This window comes from Pelodiscus sinensis, chromosome 21 (assembly GCF_049634645.1).
Source record: "Pelodiscus sinensis isolate JC-2024 chromosome 21, ASM4963464v1, whole genome shotgun sequence".
NCBI lineage: Eukaryota > Metazoa > Chordata > Testudines > Trionychidae > Pelodiscus > Pelodiscus sinensis.
In genome coordinates this window covers 17,631,128-17,637,445 of record NC_134731.1, presented here as the reverse complement: position 1 = coordinate 17,637,445, position 6,318 = coordinate 17,631,128, and the positions used below count along the sequence as shown (strand labels likewise).

Sequence of the window (6,318 nt, the reverse complement as noted above, 5' to 3'; positions counted from 1 at the left end):
GCTCTTAGTCCAAGGCAGGTTGTACCTCGGATGACATTCAATTCTTCCCCTTAGTGAGGACACAGAAGTCAAACTTTGTAAATTTGAAATAATCGCCGAGTGTAGACATGGCCTTAGAGAAACAGGAACAAACTTGCATCTGGATCTGGTCTTCCGCAAGGTGTGGAGACGTTTGGATCCAGGACTTGGGCTTGGGCCCATCTTTCATTGTAATAATCAGTAACATCCGGTGAGCCTGCTGGTCGAGGGGATCATGTTGAGAACCTGGCGAGTTGGGAGTCTAATTCAGGGATCACTTCGTATTTAATAAAAGTCCCCCTTGGAGCCAACTCTGCCTAAGCGAGAGTTGTTTGAGAGACAGACCATTGCCAGAAGACTCGTTCAGGGCACAGACGTTGTAACAAAGATAATAATAAATAATTGCAGCTCTCACTTACAAAGCCCTGGTGCCCAGAGAATCCCAAATGTGCTTTCAAAACAATGGTGATACAGGAATTGTTGCGTCTAGCTCTAGTGTAGAGCACGGCAGCTCTTTTCCCAGCCATGCAGAACACGTGAGGACAGGAAGACTGCGCCCCACTGAAACAGCCCCATTACTACCAGTGTCCACAGTGCAGCTCTTGGCAGACTCACGCTTCAGATGCAAGACTTTGGTAACAAATTCTCTTCACAGTCTCCCTGACAGTACTATGAAAGCTGCAGATAAAGGCCTGGGTTAGATGCTGAATCTACACAGAGCAGGGGACTGTTCCTGCCCGGGGGAGCTTACAGTCTAAACAGGCAAGACCAGCAAGGGTGTGAGGGGGATGGGCACAGAGGTGATAGAGCCACTTGCCCCAGGTCACGGCAGATCAGTGGGAGGGAAGCCAAATCTTTACGCCCTATTTACAGAGCCGACATGGCCCGGCTCACGGCTGTGCCCAAATGACACTCGTCTCACTGAGGGCAGCATCGGGCCCCTGATAGGACCCGACACCCAGAACCTTGCCCGGCACGGCGGCGTGATGTCATAATGGTGCCACATGACCTCTGCCAATAACTCCCAAAGCCGGGCGGGGTGGTTTGCAGCCAGTCCTGTGCAGCAGCCGTCCGAAAACGCAGCTCCACATTTGGCCGCTTTGGAACAGTAAGTCTCCCAGGCAGATCAAATCCCCCAGGAACGCTTGACTCGCTCCTCTGCCCAGGCGGGCGCAGGTGGGGGCGGGAGTTTAGAATCAGGTTGTCCCAGCCCCCATGTCATTTATTTCCTCCCACCGCATCCCAAATCGGCCCTGGGGAGCTCGGTCCCTTTTTTCTAGCGGAACCCGCATCTCCAAAGCTCCGCCAGTTCAGCTCACAGCAGCACGCAGCGCTTGAAGGTGGCAGAAGCATCTGATCTCTAGACTGAAAGGGGCTGGCTCCAGAAATGGGCACAGTTCTCTAAAGAGGGTTCCAACTCAGTCTCAGCACTCCCTGCAAAATTCCCCTAACATTCAGCGTTTAGGGGTGGGAGTGAAGTTGGAGGCAGGCCTTTCTCTGAAGCCACTTAGCTTTAGCTACTGCTGGAAGCAGCAGGCCAAACGCGGTGGACCATTGATCCGCTCTGGGTTGACAACCTTCTGCGAGCGAGATCTAGTGCTCTGTGGAAAGAAGCCGGGAGAGACGCCAGCCTAGGCCGTTCAATGGTCTCGGCATCTCTAATTGAAGGAGGCCATAAATATTCCATGTTTCCCTCGCAGTGGGAACTCTCCAATCGTTCTGAGTAGTTCCTGGGGGTTGGGGAGAGGCGGAGTGAGCCTCAGAGTGTCTGGCACCCTGTGGAGACACAATGAGCCAGGCAAGCAGAGCGCTCGTCTCCTTGCAGAGAAATATTTCACGTCATGGGAGTTGAATAATTTAGCCTCCGTCTGCTTTGTTTAAATGTTTGATGTCTGTGAGCGGCTCTTTAGGATCAGGGCAGCCCGCAGCCCCCAGGACCTGTGCTCTGATTAGATGCGGCTGCGCTCGGTGTCAATGAAATCATACATTGCATGATCCAGCCCCAATTACCGGGACAGAAGGCGCAGAACCCCTGAATACACTGGCCTCCTGGTGAAGGGAGCTACAATCTGAAATCCCAGCCCCCGTGCTCAATGACTCCGTGCTTACTCTACAGTAGAAATTCCTGGAGAGAGCAGAGTATTGAGTCAATGGAGCAATGCACAGGGCTTTCCAGCCTGTGGTCACCGACCCCTGGCACTCCACAAACTATGTCTAAGATTTCCAAAGGGATCTGCACCTCCGTTTGAAATTGCATAGGGGTCTTTGAATGACAGAAGGGTGGAAGCCACTGCGGTAAGGGAGAAATGCAGCCCTCCCCGCATTAGGTCTGCAGGCCATTACGTCTCTTTCATGCCCACTTGAATTCTAGAATTACAACTAGGGCTGATCCCAAATGTCCCAGCGAGGCTCTTCTTGGAGTGATGTGTTTACACCAGAAGAAGATCCGTCCCTATTTCAATAGCAGGCACTGAAAAGCACCCCACCTCCCAAATGTCACTTCAGGTATCACTGGGGCAGGGTGGGGAATGGTTCTCCTGTCCCTGTAAAATGTTCGAGATTCATTTTATTTACTGTTCTGCATTGAGACAAAACAGAGAGAGCTTCTCCATGCCGGCCAATAACCCAGTGGCCATGGCACTCGGTAGGATGTGGGAGACTGAGGATGAAGTCCTTCCTCTGAATCAGGTAGGACTTGAGCTAGGGATGTAGGTACCCCATGTCCAAGCCCCAGCTTTGCCTGGTCCAGCCCAGGGACCTGTACACAGGTGTCTTCCATGGCACATGAGCACCCTAACTGTTGAGCTGTAGGTCACTCTGTGCTCAACTAGCCTTTCTATTCTGGAGCTGCGGAAATTGTCATGCACACTGACCCTTTCCCCCGGAAAAGTTGGCTTCAGTGAATGGATGTTCTCTGATGGAACGCCATTCACCAGGCCACTCTGGACCAGTCCAGCAATAGTCCAGAAATCAATCTATTGCTCACATGACTGGCTGGGTATACCCTGCTAGGACGTAGTCCACAGATGGCTAGGCATATTAAGATTCAGACAAAGAGCAGAAGCAAAGTCATTCTGCCGCTCTACTCTGCACTAGTTAGGCCTCAGCTGGAGTACCGTGTCCAGTTCTGGGCGCCACATTTCAAGAAAGATGTGGAGAAATTGGAAAGGATACAGAGAAGAGCGACAAGAATGATTAAAGGTCTAGAGAACATGACCTATGAAGCCAGGCTTCATGAACTGGGCTTGTTTAGTTTGGAAAAAAGAAGATTAAGGGGGGACATGATAGCGGTTTTCAAATATCTAAAAGGGTGTCACAAGGAGAAAGGAGACAATTTGTTCTTCTTGGTTTCTGAGGACAGGACAAGGAGTAATGGGCTTAAAGTGCAGCAGGGGAGGTTTAGATTGGACATTAGGAAAAAATTCCTAACTGTCAGGGTGGTCAAATATTGGAATAAATTGCCAAGGGAAGTGGTGGAATCTCCCTCTCTGGAGATATTTAAGAACAGGTTAGATAGACATCTGTCAGGGATGGTGTAGACGGAGCTTGGTCCTGCCTTGAGGGCGGGGGGCTGGACTCGATGACCTCTCGAGGTCCCTTCCAGTCCTATTATTCTATGATTCTATGATTCAAAGTCATGTGTCCTAGGCCACCTATTACACACAACAAATAACATGTCCCAGACAGGCCCCAGGGCCAAATCCCAATTATGGAGCGTTTTCCCACTGATCTCAGCACTTATTGGATCAAGGCTAGCGCGAACGGCGTGCTAACAACCCAGCCGGCCTCACTTCTCCAGCGGCTGCTGCTGTTCTGAGTATCCAAAGTACTTGTTGAAGCTGAGCTCTCCTTGTGCATGCTCAGCAAACCCGGGGGAAAACCAGGGGATACCAGTAATCCCTCCAGAGCCCACTTCTGCAACTCACAGAATCACTGGCAGGGACCACGAGAGGTCATCGAGTCCAGTCGCCAGCCTCACCGCAGGACCAAGCACCATCTAGACCAGTGTTTCTGAAACGTTTTGAGACCACGGAACACCAAACAGTAATATTTTTATGCGGAACACCTATGAACATTTTCTTCAAAAAAAATTGTTGTCAGACAGAAAAAGACAAAACCGAAGAAGTAATAAAACCAGAGAAGAGGTCACGGCTCACCTGGGAGGTGTTCATGGAGCACCACTGTCCCGCGAACGTAGTTTAAGAAACACTGATATAGACCATCCCTGGTCCATGTCTATCCAGCCTGCTCTGCAATATCGCCAGTGATAGGGTCCAGCCCATGAATCTGAACATGATCGGAGCGATTCTCACCACTCCCTGTGAGCTGTAGGTGCACAGCCCCCACGGCATCCAGAGGAATTGGGCATCACTGCATCTCCTGAGCAGCTTTGGAAATCTCAGCCTAGGTTGTCAGTACCCACGATAAACCCCAGTTTGAATGGGAAACCCTGGCTTGGCACAAGCACCCTGGTGTTTGCTGTGCAGTGGTCACTAGGCCCCTACAGGCCATGGGTCTGACCCCAGCATCTCTAGATCTCCACGCATGAACCGCTACTCCCTGCACTACAGAACTAGCTCTGATAGCCCAGAGCCAGTATCAACAGAACCGCAGAACCCCAGGGCTGCAGAGACTCAGGAGTCATCGAGTCCAGCCCATTGCCCAAAGCAGGACCAACCCCACCTCAATCAGCCCAGCCAGGGCTTTGTCGAGCTGGGACTTAAAAACCTCCAGGGATGGGGACTCCACCCCCTCCCCGGGGAACCCAGCCCTGCGCTTCCCCACCCGCCTAGGGAAACAGCTTTTCCTAGTGTCCAGTCCAGACCTTCCCCCTGCAACTTGGGATCATTGCTTGAGAACAGCCTCTCTCCATTCTCTTTGGAACCCCCCTTCAGGAAGCTGAAGGGTGCTACCAAATCCCCCTCACTCTTCTCTTCTGCAGACTAAACAAACCCAAATCCCTCAGCCTCTCCTCACAGGTCATGTGCTCCAGCCCCCTCATCACTTTGGTTGCCCTTCGCTGGACCCTCTCCAATGCATTCACATCCGTTCTATAGTGGGGGGGCCCAGAACTGGACACAATACTCCAGATGTGGCCTCCCCAGAGCCGAATAAAGGGGAACAATCACTTCTCTGGATCTGCTGGCGATGCGCCTCCGAATGCCCCCCAAGCTGCTGTTAGCCTGCTTGGCTACAAAGGTGCCCTGTTGACTCCCATCCAGCTTCTCATCCACTGTTCTCCCCAGGCCCTTTTCTGCCAAACTGCTGCTCCTCAGCCGTCACTCCCGGGCAGAGGGAGCCATTGCTGCTGCTGTGCTAGCAAAAGGCAGGGGTGGGATTTGAGAGGCATCTCCTCCATGGTCCTCATCTCACCAGGCCCTTTGTCTCTTCGCAGGTGAGGGCAGCAGTGATGACAATGCCAGCTCCTCAGAGGGGAAGGCAGGATCTCTCCTACAGTTTGCCTGGCTACCTCTCCCCCTTGCCCGGGCGTGCCCTGGCCCACACGTCCAGGATCATCAAATACGTCTTCCTGGACGGCAGCCAGAACATCGCCCCCGCTCACGCTCCGGCTGGCTTTGAGAGCCACGCTCCCTATCGGGAGCCAGCGAGCCTCTCCTACCAATCCACCCCTCTCCCTGACTGGGGCCGGGCCGCTGCCTACTGGCCCCCTCACCTCCAGCGTCTCCCCATCTTCGTCACTCTCTCCAAGAGCCATGAGAACCAAGCCTGCGGGGGCCCGCTCTTATCCCGGGACAGGCTGCCAGTTTTCCGACAGCTGTGTGGGGAAGTGGTGCAGGCCGGGCCCCACGGCAACGAGAGAGACGGAGGCCTCACCGATGCCGAGGGGCGGCCCAAGAAGCCATCTAAGCCTGAGGCACCAGGGGTGGGCGAAGGAAGAGATGAAGATGGCAGCCGGGCAGCACCCTCCCAGTGAGGTGAAACCGAGCCGGGAGAAGCTTTAGAATAAACAGTGGAATCTGTGGTGATGCCAGCTTCCCCTCGGGGTAGGGGAAGGTTGTCGGTGCATGCGTATGCCCGCCTCACCGCCCGGTGCGGCAGCTGTCAAATGGGCATGGTCGGTGCAGCAGCATGGTGAAAGCTGAGGATTGAGAGAGGATGTATTGGCATTGGAAAAGGTTCAGAAAAGGGCAACAAATATGGTGAGGGGTTCAGAACGGGTCCCATATGAAGAGAGATTAAAATACTGGGACTTTTCAGCTTGGAAAAGAGGAGGCTAAGGGGAGATAGGATTGAGGTCTATAAAATTATAACAGGCATGGAGAAAGTGAATAAGGAAAA

General features: G+C 53.0%; 1 long non-coding RNA gene across 1 annotated transcript; it reads left to right on the top strand.

Annotated features, from left to right (window-relative positions):
• The first annotated feature begins 1,024 nt into the window (after positions 1-1,024).
• LOC142819208 (uncharacterized) lies at positions 1,025-5,999 on the top strand. The gene is made up of 2 exons (XR_012897013.1): positions 1,025-1,126; positions 5,414-5,999. It is a non-coding gene; the product is annotated as an uncharacterized LOC142819208 (long non-coding RNA).
• Positions 6,000-6,318: the final 319 nt, after the last annotated feature.